Below are 19,668 nucleotides of genomic sequence, written 5' to 3' on the forward strand. Positions count from 1 at the left end.
TCTTTCTTTCTTTCTTTCTTTCTTTCTTTCTTTCTTTCTTTCTTTCTTCAATCCTTATGGTAGATGAAGAACAATATTGCAAATAAATTTTCTCATAGTTCACGACATTTCTCTTAATTTCTTTGAAATTGCGTGTGACATACTCTTCATAGTCACAGCAGCACTTTGATTCTGTTGTATGCATTTTATCAGATCAGTGAAAAGCAATAGGCTTATGTTTAATTTTTCTGGTTTTGTGCATTTACTTCCTAGAGGATCTTACAGTTTCTTTAAATTACATGGCCCATTTATATAAACTTGGTTCATAGGATTGCTCATTCAATGTTCATTAGAAGAGGTTGTTTTATTATGTTTAGTGTATTATTAGACTATTATAAAAGCTTTCTGTTTATTTACATGCACTCAATATACCTACAAACTGCCTTGCCTCAGGAGGAGACTAAGCAAAACTCATAAATTAATAATTTAAGGGAGCAATACTCAAGTAGCATTTTGGTTAAGTTAATAAGTTAAAGCCTTAGAGTCAGTGCTGGCCACTTCAACAATGCTTTACTTTTGACTTTTATTGGCTGAAAATAACTTGTTAAACTGGGGCTTTGGTAATAAAATGAAATCTACATACCATCTGAAGCCCCTTCCCCTCTTTTTGATTTATGAGTAGGTTGACATATTATTGAAGAATTTTTAACACTTTCACAGTTCTGCACTTTGATTTCAGAGAACGTGCTAATCTCTCTGGAAGTTTGAGAGTGACAAAATGAGTTGTATACTGTTTTTCTAGGAAATTTGGGAGTCTTTACTAGAGGCCTTAGTTTTATTTTATTTTATTATTATTTTTTTGAGCTGCTCTGTGCAGCCTTTGGGATCTTAGTTCCCTGACCAGGGATTGAACCCAGGCCCTCGGCTTCGGCAGTAGAAAGCGCAGAGTCCTAACCACTGTACTGCCAGGGAATTCCCAAGGCCTTAGTTTTATGATGGTACCTTTATTAATGTTGATTCATCTAACTTCTAATGTGGTGTTATGATTTGATATATATTAATGCATTTCTCATTTTACATATTATCTCTAGTAGTCTGGTCATGATGTTTTAATTCTTATAGCTGTATAGTGTTTCAGCAATTCAGGACATTATTTTTAAATTACCAAAATAAATAATTTAATTTTCCTTTCCCATTTATATTATTTGTGTCAAAAATTTTAATTTTTGGTGAATAAACAAGTGGAACAAAATTAAGTGGTAGGGTAATAAGTAGCTTTGTATTTTATATACTAGCCTCATTGTAATACATTGCAAACATATATATTAAAAAAGATCTTTGGCACTGTACTTAATCGAATTTAGTTGCAAAGAGTTGTAACAGGAATGATGTGAGAGGACAGAAAATACATGGAAAGCTTGAATGCTATCCGTATGTAATTATATGATTAGTGAATATTGTTGTATATAACTTATTTCTTTTATATCCCAGAACTGTTGCACAATAGCACAAAATTCATATCTCTGAAGGAAAACTTGTTTTTTCTGTTTTGCTTTGAGTTTGAGTTTTTACATGTAATAGAATTTTGTTTAAAAAAGGTGAGGATTTCAATTTTGATCCTTTTTTTGTTTTGTTTTTTTTGCAGTGTGTTTACTTTCACGTGAGAGTGATTGATCTGTAGCTGTCATTTTTCCCAAAGAGGGGACAAATGGAATTGGCCTTTTAGACAAAAGTATGCAAACAGACTGCATTCTTTCCGTTGATAGAATTATGGAAGGATTGCATGAGGTGCCACATTCGTTTTCCTATTGATTGTGAAGAGGATTTTGCAATGGGGTGCTGTTTCCATTGGATAAGGAGGTGCTATGATTAGTTACCTTTCTCATGAAAGCACTACAAAGGGAAATGCAAAATGTGTGCAATGCGGTGTTCTCAATTTGACAGTTGTTTTTGTTAAGTTTTTTGCCCCATTGAAGTTCAGCCTATTTTAGAAAAACATACATTTTGGTTTTTTCCCTTTATTAGGCTTAGTAGATTACCGTGCATTTGACTCTTTAAAGAAATTACACATTCTAGACGTTTTTCTCAGCTTCTATTGTAAAGCTTCAAAGCTAATGCAACAGTGCCCTCTATAGTCTTTTAGTGAACAGTAGATAAATGTAGATGATTTGGAATATTCAGGTAAGAAGCAGGATATTTAAATTTAAGTTTTGCTCAGACAAGAGACTCCTTTTTCCTAAGCAGACATTCTTGTTTTTCACTAGCGGCTTTACTTTAAACAAAGGGAACAAAAGACCATTCTGAGTTTTCATTTAGAATTATTGGCTACCTCTTGGTGTTATCCAGTGGTAAATCTCAAGTTTTATCAGACATTCATCAGAGTAATTTGAGATAGAAGGAATCTTACAAGCTTTACTGTCTCTTCATGAAATATCTTTTTGAAGTTGAGTTCCAATAGGAGTATTTCAAAAAATAATTTAGTTCCTTTGTACTCATTTCTTCTATTTAATTAGAGCCTGAGTGGGCTGCCTAGAACTTAACTTTTACTTGTTCCTGAATTGGGTAACCCAGGCTTTATACATGACATTATTTAAATTCAAACTAAGGGAGTTACACAATGACTAAAGTATTTGTCATTAATTAGCATTGATTTAAATTTTAGATTTTCCTTTCTCTTTTTTGGTAGCCTATTTGATCATATATGTCGATAGCTAAATTTTTCATTGTAAAACAGCTTTATGTACAGCTGTTAAATGATAGTAATAGAAGGCATCATATTTAGCTGTGATTAGAAGAGAAAAATTTCATGTGCTAAGTTTATTTTGCTTCTGAGCGTATTTTAATAAAAAAAAACCATGGGCCCAAATCCTAGCTTCTCCTTGTATTCACTGTGTAATATTGAACACATTTCTTAACGTCTGAGCCTGCTTTCTCATCTGTCAAACGGGAGTGAAAATAGCTTATCTTTTGAGATTTTGTAAGGGATGAGAGATAATGTATATTAATTGGCCAAGTCATTATAGATGCTCAAATGGTAACTTCAGTCCAAAAATCACAGTGTGAAGGTAAGTGGTATTGTTTTACATGGGGAAGTTTTAATATAAATCTAGAACACATTTAATGCACTATAGATTTCTTTAAAAATTCTGATCTCATAACTTCTGATGATTTATGTGAATCTGAAAGCTGGCATGGCATTCCTTGGTAACGTGGACTGACAAAGTGAGATGGTGCATTAACTTTCAATTCCCTGCAGACCTCATCCCCAAACTTCTTAAATAGGCCATGTTTATTAACTTTACTTTAGTAGACATTTACCCACAAAACAATATTTGGCAACATGTGAAACTGATAATAAATGAAACTCAAAAAAAAAGGGAGTCTTTTATTTTTTTCCCTCAGTATATCCGGGAACAGTTAGGATACTTTTCATTTACCTGTGTTCTTAGAGGTAGTCTAGAGCCCTTATTCTACTTTCTAGGTAAGCGGCTTTTGCTTTCTTCACCTGGCTGCAAAAAAGACGTGTAAAAATAGATGAAGGTGGAGCTTTTCTGGTCGAAGTGGACTTGGGTCAATAAAGACCCTCCCCTTCGAAGGAACAAAGTTTAAAAATCACTTGGTACTGTACTGTAATGTATATGTGTGTACACACACACACACACACACACACACACCCTCTATTGTGCAAAGGCTTTGTTCTACTTTGGTTTGAATACAAAGTACTTAATTCTTTAACTGGCACATAAAAGATGCTCAATTAATGTGTGCTGAATACAAAATTTTTTTAACATCAGGCCTTTTTTATTGATATATAAGATTTGAGATATCATATGTATTAAAATTCACAATTTAATGCAGTGACGTAATATTACAGTAATTGTTTCTCTGTGAACCATTTAAAACAAGCACACCTTCAGAGTAATTCATATACTTATTCTTTAAAGTCAAATTGTTCTAACTACAAATAATAATGGGAAATGAATTTTTAAAAATTCAGAACTTGTCTTCAAAACGTAAAAGCTGCTTTATTCCACAGTGATGGATTTAGCTAAATATTCAGGCATTTCACATAACCCGATGATAAACATAATCTTTCTCTAGGAAGTACTGAATTGAATTTTCTCAACATTCTGTAAAGCATTGTTTTTCTTGTAAGGTTCTTACTTGTGCTTCATATTGATTTTGAATAACCTTGAATTTAATATTATAATAAAGCACATATTGTTTTTAGTATATCACTTGGGTTAACATTGAGAACTGCAAAAGCATCTTTTTAAATCATTTTGAAGAAGCAACCAATGTTTAAGCCTTTAGATTGAAAATGAACAAGCTCCTAATAAACAAATATGGTAGTTCTTTTTAAAATAATGGCCAGTTGCAGTAGGAAACATGTTTAAAATTAAATTCTGGTTTCCAACACTGACAAGATGCTGTCTACCAAAAAAAACGAATAAGGTATTTTTTCTTTGCAATGGAAGTACCAAATTAGGAATCCGCTTAATTAAAATAGTGATAAATGTAGATTACATTACTGAAGACAGTGAAATACAGCTGCTCTGTCTAGTTAGAGCCTGCATGATTTACCCAGACTGTACAAGGAAGCAGTGGAGCAGCCACTGCAGACTGTTAGAGGAAATGTCCTGTTTATTCTACATACATGTCTTTTTTTAATTAAAATGTCAGTGATAATTTTATAGCAGTCCTCTAAAAAAAAAATCCTTCTTTAAATTTCTTCAAGGTGGTAGAATGTGAGACGAGATCATTACCACTGCTGAATGAAGAAGAATGAAACCTGAGAAAAAAATAGCATTTTATTATTTTTTTACTAATTCAGTTTTCTTTATTATAAGTTGATATTGAAATATGTGATGAAATTTTTTTAATGTGAGTCTTGCATGAGAGAAATGTGGCAAAAATCTTTGAATATACATTTTATTTAAAAATCTTTTGGAGCCACAAGCAAGATTTGGGTGGAGCCATAAGTAATATTGCTTACAAAAAAAGATGTGTGTATGTATACTGTGGAATTCTCAAGGTGGGTATATCAGGATTAGCTGGGTGGTATTTCCTCCTCAGCTCCATCACTGGGTTGTGATGAGGAATAATATGTTGTCAGTGTTTGGAGACCAAAAAGAGGTTGATAGCCCTTGTTACACTGTATATTTTCACCTTTTACTTTAATGATGACCAATGATATCTTCATAATTACATATATTTCAGAAAACCAAGGTTGTATGTAACAAGAAATGTTGGGGATTTCTTTGTTTGTTTCCAAGGGCTGAGTGGGGACTCTGGAGTCAGACTTGTCTGTGTTCCAGGCTCTACCATACCACATGCTAGCTGTATGACCTTGGTTTAGTTAATTTCTCTAGCTTTCACATTTGTAAAGTGGGGCTTTCACATTTGTAAAGTGGGGCTAATGATAAGTACCTACATCATAGGATTGTCATGAGCATTAATGGGACAGTAAAATAGATCATAAAGGAAGCCTCAATAAATGTTAACTATTACATTATTATCATTATTATTATTATTATTTTTAGTCACTAAGTATTATGTTTCTTTTGCATTAGAGCAATAGAGCATTGCTCGTAGTTAACTAACTTAAGATCATTGTTATCTGTCCTGGTTTATCTGTTGATCTGGTTCTTAGAGCAGTTAACCATGCTCTTCTGTGTCTTCAGGCATAGTGTGGTAGAAATTCTGCTACTCCTTATTTTGTCTTTAATTGTCTTTCCTCTTTGTGCTTCAGATATCAGTTTCTTTGACATTGGTGAATATAATGTCAAAGCTTATGCATTTCACTATGTGTGTTTTTGACTTTGCTTTAGCTTGATGTTGCTGGAATTAATTGAATATCTTCCAGGGTTCAGTTTTTCTAAAGGGTCTTGCAGGTGCCCACCTACTAAAATTTTATTAACTGGAAAAGCTTTGTAGACAGAAAATGGTCACATTAGTAGAATTTGAAAAGTTTATATGAGAAAACAATGTGAGGAGGAATTCTTCAGATGATTTTATTCTGTATGCTTTTTTCTTTGAGCTTCAGTAAGGTGATAAATGCAAGAGGTGCAAAGATAGGAAGTCACATACTATATAACCATTATTCATAATGTTTACACATGCTCTGTGAGTTGTAGAACATTAACATACATTTATTTTTTCTCTTGTTATTTTTCTAGGGTTTTTTTTTGTCTAGCTGCTAGAGATGTGGATGATTTAAGGCACAGTGCCTGTCTCAAGGACTTAGCACTTTGAGTTTTAAGGGAAAAAGTTACTGCTATGTATTCATCAGAATTATTATTTGTGATGAAATCTTTGCTCTTTTAAAAATATTCCATGTTTCTTGTAGTGTACCTTTGTTCCATGAGTTTGCATTCATCCTTCCTTGTCTGGCCATTGTCACTGAGTTTCTCCTAAGAGTCCTGTGGTCTTTAAGGCTCAGTATTGCTCCATCTGAGCCTGTTTGTGGATTATACTTATGAATCTTGATTTAGCTTATAATTTTGATTAATACCTTCAAATAACTTAGTAGTTTATTTTTAACCAATTTAGCCTTAGAGTCTCTAAGCTTCTTCCTTGTCCTGGTCCTCCACAATGGAGAGTGGATAATTACACGGTAACAGTTTTTCAGTGCTTCCACCACAGTACTAGTTTTGCCAAAGTGAAGTGTGATTTTGTACTAAATTAGGTCAGACTTCCAATTCAGTGTATCCTGAGGTCATTACTTAGACACTTCTTACTGTTTTAAATTAGTTGCTTTGGAAAGCCAGAAACCACCTCTCCCCTTTATTTATGGAAGCATCATCACATTAATTTCAAATATTCTTTAGAGTTGTCATAGACTAGTTTCTATCAAAGACTAGGTAATTTAAACATTAATTTTAGGTTAATATCAAGGGGCCTTGTTTTCAGATGGAGTTCTTGCACATTTATGCTCATGTAGAAATTTTGTCTTCAGCTTTGAGTAGCTTGATTTTTCCTTCATGCTATTGAGCATATATAGTTTCTTCTCAGACTGTCACTTGTGTATATTTTAGACAAAACAGTGATATATAATAGGTAAAACTAATCTAGTTTGTGAAGATTTCACAGTTATAAGATACCAAACTTATGTTGATGCTTTCTGTATACTTTATGGTTATTTGATAATTACTGATTCCCTACTGTGTATAAAATCAGTGCATTCACTGAATTCCCTGTTTTATATAATGGATTTAGTGTGACTACTCTTTACTCCATGTTTTTATTGATTTGGAATCCAGATCAATCAAGCAATCTGAAATGAAAATGATTATGAAGCACTTACAGTCAAGAAAAGTTTAAGGGAAAACACAGTAAGTTACAACTTACTGTTACTAATTAACATAGTAGCTAAAATATTGTTTTATAAAAGACATAGCTTGTAGATTGTACACATTTCAGTATATAATTTTTATCACCTGGACAGTTTAAAGTTGTGTTTTAACTGTGTTTTGTGAAAGAAATGAAAACAGCAGTCTTTGTATCTGTCAACTTCATAGAAAACAAAATGAGGTTCTAGAAATTTGTTTTGTTATTATTTAATAGTAACTAGTTTCTTTCCTTGTATTCAGTCCAAGACTTGGAATAAACATTCTAAAACTAAGCGTTATTATAATTTATTTTCTTATTTACTGAAACTATTTGGTACTTTTGTAGAGTAAAAAATCACATTGGCATTGATGATATCCCCTTTGCTTTCTTTGTCCAATTATTAGATTCTAATAGATCTGACTTTTCTACATTCTTTTTTTCTATTTTTTATTGTTTTTTTGCTTAACTGTTTCATCTGTCTTTTACCTCTCAGGTAGTCAGAAGAAAGAGCTTCTTTTTTTCTGACACTAGGTTCTTGGTACTCCTCTTGCAGACACACACACAATTTCTTTATTCAGTGGAATAGCTTCAATGTAACCTTGCAGTATCCTCACCCTTGTTCTTCATACCTTGTCTTTTATCTAAATTATTACTTAATTTTCTTTGATACTTAAAACAATTGATTCTTAAAGAAAATATATAAAAGTATAAGAAAAGATCTTGCTCAAAATTCAGTCATTCAGAGTTAACATTTTGACATATTTTCCACACCCATATATTTAACACACATACATAGATATACACACATACTTTGTGTGTATAACTTTATACACTGCTTTTTTTTTTTAGCTTAAAATATCAGGAGCATTTTTCATGTCACTAAAACGTCTTTATGAATATAATTTAATGGCTACTTAATATTCCATCATGTGGCTGTATAGTAATTTCCTTAATGATTCCCTAATTTTGTAAATTAGGTTGAATCTAATTTTTACTATAAATAATAGCACTTTGATGTGGGTATATCAATTATTGTCTACATTAAAAAAAATTAATTCCTTAAGATAGATTTTCAGACAAATCTATCCTAAGGAATTAATGGATCAAAGTATATGATTATTTCTGAAGCCATTGATATATATTGCCTAGTTGACTTCCATAAATAATAAACTTGTTTATGCAAATATTATTTATATTTGGAAATTTTAAGTCTTTGTTTAATAAGTATCTGAAACCTCAACTTGGAATCCTATTTTTACAGTTCCTGGCATTTGGTGAATACAAGCTGGGAGTAGCATTCTGCCCATCTTTTTTTTTTTTTTTTTTCTGCCCATCTTTGACTGCATTTTTTTCTTGGAGCAAAACCAAAGAGATATGTATTAGGGAAGCTCAGTCATGAAATGCAAGATATAGGGTGATTTTTTTCCCCCTATTATTGTGAGAAGTCAGTCTCCAGTGATTTAATGGAGCTACATTCCATAGATGGTCAGCTGCAAAGTGAGCTGAATTTTACTACACTGTATACTATTAATGTGCCATGTGGATGAATACAGATACAGATATATATACAGATATATATGTACACATATATATTATTTTTTAAACAGATACAATATTACATTAATTATAATTCATTTTTTTCCAACAAGTTCTGTTTTCTGATTAACCATTATGTTCTCCTGGATATCAACTGGTATATTTTCTATTGGTATCATTAAGTTTGGCAGTATTTAGAAATGATTTCTAATTTTCTCTCATTAAATAAATGATAAAATATTGGATTAATCATGGTAGATTAATATATATATATTAATAATTAATATATATATATATAAGTATATATATATATTTAAAAGTCAAATGTAACATTTTAGGTAAACTTTACACTCTGCAAATTATTACTGCAGGTTTAAGCCGTTACTTTATGTCCAATAGAAAATGTTTCTCTTTTTTCTTGGGCTCGTGTTATTAATGTTAGCTATTTTATGATGTCATTAAGAACAATCAAAACTATAGTGCTACTATTTTGAATTTAGTCTCTTAGTATAGTAATAATAACAGTAAGAATAGTACGTTCATTTGTAAGAATAAAACAAATAATGTTTATTTTACGGTAACTATTTCTAAATGATTATTTAGACTTTGGAAAAAGAGTATTAAATCACCTTTTTAGTGTTATAATTACCTTGTGCTGTTGATCTCTTTACTTTCTCAGAAGTAATCTTTCCATGTTTACTTGTATTGTTTAATACAATTAGGGAATACTGGTTTCTGTGACATATTTTGCTTTTAATGCTTATTTCTTGGTAGTTTCTTGTTGCTGAGATGAAAAGTATTCCCATCACACTGTCTTGGGCATGTAAAAGAGGGAGTGTGTGGGAATGTGGTTGAGAAGGGGCATTGCTGCTCTTCTCCAAGCTGCTGGGTTCTCACTTAGTTTCTTCTACTTTTCGGCCCTAAATACATCTACATATACATCCTCTGTACACTCTTACGGTTCCATTCTCTCCCTTTTATTTTTTCTCTCATTCTTATTCTACCTTTCCTTTCTGTCTTCCTCTTTCACCTCTCACACATGTCTGTGCATGCACATACACACATATAAGTGAATTTGCAAGTATTAAAAACAAAGATTGCAGGATCTAGGTCTAATTTAATTACTTAAGTTTTGCTAACATTTTCTCCCTGTTTTCTCTTTCATTATTTAAATTGTGGTCATCTGTAATATTATGTGTTTTTATGAGTACAAGCTGTTCTGTTCTTCACTGTTTTATGTCTCTCAATGAAGAATAAATGGTGGAACTAGAAAAACTTAGACCAGAGCTCCTCAGTGCAGATGAATCATCTGGGAGTCTTCTTAAAAATTCACATTCTGATTCAGTTGGCCTGGGTAGAGCCTGAGATTTTTCTAGCAAGTGCCATTTTCTAGCAAGGTGATGCCATTGCTACTGGTCTGAGGCCACACTTAGAAATGTAAGGTTTTAGACGGGTTCTCTGCTGAGAGTACCATTCATTTAGAACAGGAATATTTGAATTTAAAAGTCAGTTTCTTCACACATTAGCTATAAAAGTCTAATATCTACAAGGATAGGGAGGTACTTTCTTTTAAATCATAATTTGCCGTGTTTCTACAGTTGTTCTCTAATTTAGGCAATTGTAAAGCAGGTGATTTAAAATATCTGTGAGTCTTGGATCTTCTGTGATGTTTCATATACAGCTTCCCTAGTTTAGTTTGCTACTTAGTGTAGACTAATGAAGATATGTATCAAGGTTTATTTTTGATGATTAGATTTTACGGTATATCATCTCCCACTGATATTTGAAATATTTTCTGCTGGGAGGTTTGGGAGTGAAGGTTAGGGGTGGGGAATTGGGAGCAGGCATGGAGGCTCTAGTGTAAATGAGAATTAGGTTACTGTAGGGAAATGCTTTTATTCTTTTTCATCCCTGTGGTTATCATTAGGAGAATCACGGACAACTGGATTGAAATGAATTACCTGTTGAAAGTGAGAAAACCACCCAGTACATATGCAAGAGTTTTTTTCCCATTACACTTTTGAGTAAGATGTCTTTTAAATAAAGAGATCCACACAGCTTCCTGTACAAAAGCCAGCAGCTTCTAGCAATAAAGATGTTTCGGAACTGATGGGCTGATTTTAGAAAGGAGATGATATGGCCAAGTTTTTCAGATTGGGCCATTATTTGCAGTCCAGTAGTCAAATGTGACTACCATCAAAACACCTGCATCTTTGAAGCTGGTAATTGTTGAGTATCTTCGTTTACAACATTGTTGAGGAAAATGATCAAATTACGTAATGCGGTTGGTTTCTGAGGTGGCAGAAGCCATGTACTCTATTATAAACTCCAAGGAAGAAAGGTGGGAAGCCTTTCCCTTGCCAGTAAACACTGCACTTGAAATTAATTGTATTTTAATATATCACAAAAAGATTTCATCCAGCATGGATTTTGCTTTTTCAACCCTTTTCAAACATTATTTTAGAACTAGGTACAACACTTAAGTTATATTTTCAACCTTACTTGCCTGCGTACTTTCAGTGAATATAGATTGCCCTTTCTTTAGTCAGCCTACATTTTAAAAGCTTATGTTTTGCCATAATACAGTAGAATTATTTGTGGTAATGTTACAAGTCTCTAAACTGCATGAACATTATCCTGCTGTTTTATTGTTTTATAATGTAAAAGTAAATGCAAGCATTAAGAAATGTGCAGTGCTGTCAGGCTCCTTCAGGATTTAAGAAAATTGCCCCAACTATTGAAGAACTGAAAATAGTCTTTCAGGTTGCAAAGAGCAGTTGTTATAATACTGCCTTAGCATTTTGCTTTCTTTTTACTCTAACCATGGTGGTGATTTGAGTCAATGCTGAAGAAACTCAGATTTTATTTGATTTCAGCAAACTGCTATTGCCTTCTAAGAATTCCATATAAAATAGCATAGTTAAAAATAGGAAGAAAATACAGGACTCATTCTTAAGTCTGCACAAGCCTAAACAGTAAATATGTTTCTTGTAATAGTAAAAATTTTGCAACCCTACTTCTTCATCCAATTTGTGAATTTGATATAATAGCCACAAATAGTATGTGTTAATCACAAAACTGTGAAATTATGTTGCACTGCAAGCTCTTCATAAAAATGAAACAAACATACAAACAAAATCTTAAAGCTATACCATACAGAAAAGTTCTTATGAAGCATTTTGGATTTTTAAAATGTAAGGATGGAGATATTCCTTATGGTTTTAGCCTTTTGTCCTATCTGTTTTAAAATATTTCCATTTAAATGTAGATTTTGATTTTCCATCTGGAAGTAGGTAGAAGCCATTCTATTACACTACTAAAAGAATAATCCACTTTAACACAACATTTCTCCCTAAAGAAATGGTCTTTCTTTTCTAGTCATAAGGTATTATTTTTTTCAGAATGATATTAACATTCATGATGTAGCGATTTTATCTTGATTTGAAAGATGTTTTGTTCTGGCAGTGAAAGGGATTAGAAGAATGTCCTTTGTATCCTGTTGCTAAAAAATAGCCTTACCTTGCTCAATATTAGGTATTAGTGATTTTCAAAGTGTTTTGGGGTGGGTGTATGATTTATATTTTTATAGCATAAAATCTTTAAGTCTAGTGAAATGGAAATCGCCAGATTCATTTAATTGAATTCTTAAACGTTGTACAAATATACATATTTTTAATAGATCAAGAAGCATGTTTGAAAATTTCTAAACCTGTTAGAACATTTTTTTGCTTTCATTTTCTTTATGCCTTGTGAAGAAGCCTTTGGGGTACATAAGAAAAGTGTTAGAGCAACTAGTTACAGCATCCAGTGCCATAGATATGTTGGTTTTGCCTCACCTAAATTTATTAAACCTTTAAGATAAAGAGGGATTACATTAATTAAATGGAATGTCTCAGACAGAAGAAGAAAGGCTCTGAAGGCCTCTCTGCTATTTGTTGGGTAAAGTCTTGGCGTGCAGAATGTAGCTATCCAAGGCTTAAAGCATGTTGGGACCCTGTGTGGGATGCCAGTGCCATGCCCCTAGGCACGCTGTCATTCAGCCGCAGATTAATTAACCAGAGGCTGCAGAGCCTCATGCTTTCAGTCAGCCCATTCTTGAGGCAGAAAATACAAGGTTTTTAAAACCTTGAACATTCAAAAAAGTTTTTATTTTCTTAACAAAATCAGAGTGTATAGTGACAGTTTTTCTGGGAATAGTTTTACTTATACATATATAAATATATATGTGTAATATATATGTATATATACATATTTATAATTTTTGTCTCTTTGCACCAATGAGTGATTTAAATGGATTAAAATTTTTTTAATCCATGCAGAGGATGACGTGTATAGCCTCCAAAGAGAGGATTTTTCTAGTGTCACTGTGCATCTTTAAAACTTCCTAATTAATGATTTATTAAATCACAGTGAGTAGTGAGCTCTTAATTATGATTAAGACTTATGAAGTTTCAATAGAGTCAACCTAAAAAACATACATTTATATATCTGACTGATCACAAACTATATACATTCACATTTTCATTAAGACCATTTTTTATCTTCAGCAAGGACATTTCCATTCATACATGCATAGAAAGTATTTTGAGGTGAATGAAGATTTTTACACTGTAGTGTTTTGTTTAAACAACATAGTTTTAAAAATAACTTTTAACATCTTATCTGTATATTCATCTATAGAAATGAGTACATTAAATTTGAAATGAACCTTTTTTTCCCTTGTCAGTTTAGCTTGTTTTATAATTAAGCATTATTAATAGCTTATGGGTAAAATATTAATAACTAATTATTTTCTAAATATAGAGCAAGGTCTATGTTGATAAGATAATGTTTCATTTGTACCTTAAAGTTAGGAAAGAATAAGGCATGTTTTCATTTTTATTTTTTAGCAGTGTAGAATACGACTCCCGCTCCCGCCCTGCAACCTTTTTTCCCTGACACTGTCAATTTTTTAGCGTTCTCACTGGAATTTATTTTGTTGTAGTAAATAAAAGACAAGTCATTATTAAACAGATTTTTCTGTTAATTCAATGTATGATTACCCTTTGCCATAGGTACTTTTAAGGGCTTTTATCCAAAATAAAATTCATTAAAAATGCAATTAGAAAAATCTATTGTTAATGACTGCTTGAGTGACTGGCTCATAATTGGCTCATTACAATAAAAAAGCCACTGTTTAAAAATCTTGACAATGAGATACAGTACAGAGTGAACACTTCATTGTAAGGCCCTATGTGATTACAAGATCCTGAAGGTGAAGCAGAGAAGCATGCAAATCTGAGACTCCAGCAGAACTTTCTCTTTTACACCAGTACAGTGAGTTTAGGTCGTGACCTAGCATGGGCTGTCAAAGTAGGAGCCCCTCTTATTTACAGTGTCCCACACTGAAGAGTAAACTTAGGTAATATATTCCACTTAAATGCTAACATTCAGACTCCTCTTTGTTTCCCTTCCCCAGAAATCTTTTCAGTTGACTTAGATTACCAAGTCGTAATCAGGAAATCTTTAGTTCTGTTGGGGCTAAACTAACAAAGACAATATTGTCATACAAGCCATCATTATTACCTGCCCTTTTGTTAATGCAGGAAAGCTTGCAAATAGCTCTTTTTTAAGCTCCAGAATTTTTGTTTAAGCATTCCTAGAGATTGTTTTTGTTCTAGTATTTTGGTGATTTGATATTTGCATTAGATTATTTTTAATTAATTAATTTTAATTCATTTAATTTTTAGGCCATAAATTGCAGGTAAGATAAAAATACAGACTTGGTGATGCAGGAAGGAAAGTAAACTGTACATGATAAGGTTTTTCCTTAACAAATTAGTTTTATTTCTCTTTTTGTGTCTTGGGCTTGACATACTATGGTTTTAATAATGAACTTGCGATGTCAAATATCGGCTGTTCTTTGCAGAGTATCAAATTTTAAAATACTGACAAGTATAAATAAGAATGATCATTAAATCTCTGCTTAGAGTTCCACCTATAAGGCAAAAATCTTAAGTTCCAACAGTAGTTTAAAGGGCTTCTTTAATGAGCCCTATATTTCCAAAATGCTCTTCCTGTTGGAGGCTAGAAAAACAGTAAAAGTTTTAAAGACTGCCGACTCCTGCTTTTGTTTAGTCTACAACAGCAATATTAATGTTGCTTTTGTGTTCTGGTGAGTGACTTAGGTGTAATTTTTCATTATATGTATTAAAAGTTGAATTATTTTGAACTCTGAACTTTAGACCAGCCCATGTGTGAACCTTAGTGTATAAACAAGGCAGTAACTTCAGGATCAGAATCACTCAAGACCACTCATATTATTAAATGCAATCCAAGAATGTTGACATGAGAATTTAATATAAATTAGGAAAAAACTCTCAGTGAGATACTCAATAGTTTTTAAAGAAATAAGACACATTTAATTGACTTCATTGTAGCTTAAGTAACTAAACTGCTCTGAGTATTTCATCATTGCTCTGTTTGTGCTACTTTGCATTTCTCTCATCACCTTATTTTGTAACCTTTGCATTTTTTTTTTTTCTTTTTCTCAATAGAATTAAGAGGAACCGCCTGCAGAGGAAACCACCGTTTAAAACATGGTGGAAACCACGTTGCTATCTGGTTGAATTTTTCTTTAAAGATCTACTTAAGGCAGTTTACCTCTACTCTTACAAGCAAAAACTGTACTATGAGTTTCCCCTACTTAAGGCTGAGTGAGACAGCTTCAATCTACCTCACACTTATATGCAGTTGGGCATGTAAGCTGATGCCTTTGTGATTTATAAATGTAATTTAGTAAACCATTTAGTAAATGCCGTGGTGTGTCATACCATTGCCAAAATATTTTATACATGTAGGAATTAGAGTAGCGGGAAAAACTATTGAGACTAAAACTTCAGTGTTTGTTTGGTTCATGTGGATATCTTGTAATATTTATAATCTGATGGCTATTCATGATCAAGTTTTGTGGCTTGGAGACAGGCCTAACATTTCTGACTTCTTATTGCCTTTATGTATTTTACTATTTACTTAAAGATTGCTTGTGTAGATGGTAGAGTTCTTTGTTCACTGGAACTTCAAGGAAGAGTCTATACTTGTATTACTATTTAAACAAAAATATTCTCTGCATATTGCTAGGTTTTTAGCTGTTTTATAGGCAAGTAATTATTAATTAAGATTATGATGTCTCTTAGGATGTATTCATTTATCTTCCCATGTCCAGAGCACATTGATTTTGAATAGTAAAGAAGAGCTACATCTATTCATTTATCAGATGTGTTCTGAGTGACTGCTGTGTTCTGGGTACTGGATAGAAATATCAGTAAGAGAATGTCCCAGTTCTCTAAGAGCTCATAGTCTATATTACTAATGATAGAACAATATTATATTGTGATGATAGAGTTGGGTTTTTTTTAAACAAATATTTTGGGAATGTAGAAGTAGGAGAGAGAGATTAGCTTTACCTGGGGAAGGTACAGGATGGGCGGTTTGGAAAATACAGATGAGTAATGATTCATCAAGAGAGAATGAAAAATGACTTCCCAAACTGAGAGAACATTCTTTGTGCAGCAGAAGATGTGACAAAGCATGGTACATACTTCTCAGAGTTTGATGATTAGAGGATATGTGTAAGTAATTGCTGGAGTAGAAGTGAGAAGGTAATTTTGGAGCAGGTTATTAAGAGTCTCGTGTGCCTTGCTGAAGAGTTTGGAGACCCTATTTTGTAGGTAATGGAGAGTCATTGAAGGTTTGTAAGTTAAAAAGCATAATGGATAGATTTGATTTTGTAGCAGTGTAGAGGAAGCATAGGGAGAAAAGAGATGGAGGCTAGGTCTTTCGAATATATTGAGATCAAGGTATCTCAAAATAGAAAGTAATGAAACTACATAGGGAAAAATCAAGACTGGATAGACTGATGGTAGTGATTATTAGTGTATAATTAATAATCAAAGTCATGTGAGTAAATATCCTTACCCAGGGGATGAAGTGTTGCATAGTGGGAAAGAACTGGGCTCTGGTACCTGGTTTCTCAGTTACCACTTACTAGCTATGTGACTTTGGGCAAGTCACTTTGCCTCTTTGTGCCTCAGTTTACTTTTCCGTACAATGGAAATAAATACTGCCTACTTATAGAGTTGTGATGAGGACTGAATAAGTTAATGTTGTATTAATTATTATTAATGTTATGCTATTATTTAGAATTGAGAGTCGGGTTTTTTTTTTCCCATGAAGTGTTTTGATAAGGAGGAAAAAATGGCTAATCAGTAGAAAGAATGCATTTTATAAGATGAGAGAGATTGGGATGTGTTTATAGGTTAAGAAAAAGTAGTCAATAGGGAGGAAGTTATTGAAGTCAAGTGACTGAATGAGATCCAGGAAGATACGGAGGTGATGGTGTGAAGAGCACAGGTTCGTGGGTCAGCTCTGGACAGAAGAATATAGATATGTTTAGAAAGGAGAAATGGAATGATAAAGGACTATGTGTCCTTTGCTATTTTTCTCTGTGGTCTTGGAGGCAAGACCATTTATGTCAAGTGGGTGGAGATGATGGAAGTAATTAAGGGATTTTAGGAGAATTTTAAACATTTGGAATGATCCCTTTGGAGAAAAGAAAAGGGGACTGATTGCCAAACTGCCCAGAGCCCATGTGTGGTTAGAAATGAGAAATTTGAAAAGGAGATAGTTTTTAAAATTTAACTTTCACTTAAATTGAAAAGAATTAGGGATGTTTGGTAGGTAAGATCACTTTTAAGGAAGCAGATTACTTATGTACTTATATCAAAGGTAAGTAGTAAATATAATTTATTATGGAATATATAAATAAAGCATTCCAGAAACCATAGCAGATAGCAATTGCTAAGTAAAATTTCTATGAGAATAATCTTCCATACTTCAGAGGGGAGAATACAGCATTAGTATGAATTTAAATGAATACAGCTGCTGAAAGATTATATTTTCTGGGCAACAAACAACAGATGATACAGTCACTTTATGATGGTCACTTAACTATGTCAGTGATGAAAGAATCACATACCAGAAAACAGTTCATAGAGTCAAACAAATATAGTCCTCCCTTTCTAGTATTAATAATGATCCTAAATAGAAATAGGTGCCTAAACTGCCTTCTTAAGTGAATTAAAAACAAAATGAGATATCCACAAATAAGTTAAATAAATGTCTGCATAACAGTCTAGTGTTGCAATTTTTCTATATTATGTATAAGTTGCTTCAAGAGTTATTCCAAGTAGCTTTTTTATTTTTCAAATATTCCTCTTTAAATGTTTATCCTATATTTAATTTATAAAACAGTAGTCTCATTTTTAATAATTGAGAATAATCTTTAAAATATTGTCACTTCGTTTACATTAATTTATACTACAAAGGATGAATAAATATCGCAATGTCAACTACTTACTGTTCTTTAACTGCTGAGAAATGGACAGCTTATAGTTTGGATTCACCAATAGAAAACAAACAAACTGAATGGACAATTATTTGTCAATAGGAGAACAGTGGTTGCAAATAGTAATGTAGAGATTCTGGTGGTATTTTGTTTCCTATCACTCTGGTGGCTATTTAATGCTTAATTTTTCTTTTTCTTTTTTAACTTTAGAATGAGGAAAATTTTAAGCATGTATAAAAGTAGAGAAAATAGCATTATGAATCCCCATATAGCTGTCTCCCAAATTCAATAATTTTCCACTCATGGAATGCTTCATATAAAGTATACAGATTCATATGATGTCTTGGTGCCAGTATAATTACCTGTATCTTAATTATAAATATAGAAAACTGCAGAGTAGCATTTAAAATTGTCGATTTGCGTAAAAAGACTTTGAAGGAGTAAGTTTTTCCTCTGAATGAGTATTTTAAAGCCATTGTTTTTATTGTTTTCCAGTTAGGAAAATTAAAGCATCATAATTCTAGGTTATTTATCAAATGAGAGATTGAAGTCAAGAATATTTGCTGCCTAGGTGTAAGGATTGAACTGACCTTGAGAATGTTCCATGCTAAACTTAAATTGGATGGGTTAAGGTCTGGCTTAAGAATGTCTTTGACCCATTGTGTAGTCCCTTTTACTTTGATTAGGAAATCTCTGAGAACTATTTTAAAATATAGCCACCCTTAAAAGAATATGAACAAAATTAAAATCAGAATGACTTCCTACTTTTTCTCTAGAAGATAAATGTAAAAACTTGAGTTTTGCAAGTTTCTTAATGAAGGAACAAAAGTATGATCAGAGTTTTATTTTAGGGTTAACTTTTCAGGAACATATTTATTCTATTTATTAAGAAAACAAAGAAACAAACAACTAGACTGACTCTCCAGTACACAAATCAACTCAATGGTTCCTAAAATGTTTTCTCTGTATATAACAGAGACCAAGCCTTTGTTTTTCACTAGGAAGTTGAAGAAAAGTTGTAATGTGCAACTAACTTTTCTATGTTTTTTATCTTTTATGTGAAACATGATGAATATTTCTAGGAAGAATTACACTTGTTAGAAAGTGACCCATGTTAGCAGTTTAGAGGACTGAGTTTTTGACTAAGCTAAATACTCATGCTAGCAGGAAGGCTGCTCTGGCATTCATGAGAGTCACTTTGCTGAAAAGTGAAAAAACAAGCTGAGAGGCCGTGGTTTTCAACAGAAAGTGATATAACCATGAAAGGAAGCTTCTAATGTTTTTCCATATCTTAGGTTTTTATTATTATTGTCATTGATTGTCATTATGAAATTAGGGGAAATATCTTTTGGAAAGAGGACGGGCAATGAGAGGGAAAAAAGGGAAGAAATACACGGACAGTCGTTTGAATGGAGAAATTCATATAATGCATAAAT

General features: G+C 32.5%; 1 protein-coding gene across 2 annotated transcripts in view; it reads left to right on the plus strand.

Moving 5' to 3' along the window:
* DPH6 (diphthamine biosynthesis 6) overlaps nt 1–19,668 on the plus strand; it is a 167,313-nt gene that overhangs the window by 24,666 nt on the left and 122,979 nt on the right. The window lies entirely within an intron of this gene.

This window comes from Balaenoptera musculus, chromosome 2 (genome assembly GCF_009873245.2).
Source record: "Balaenoptera musculus isolate JJ_BM4_2016_0621 chromosome 2, mBalMus1.pri.v3, whole genome shotgun sequence".
Lineage (NCBI taxonomy): Eukaryota > Metazoa > Chordata > Mammalia > Artiodactyla > Balaenopteridae > Balaenoptera > Balaenoptera musculus.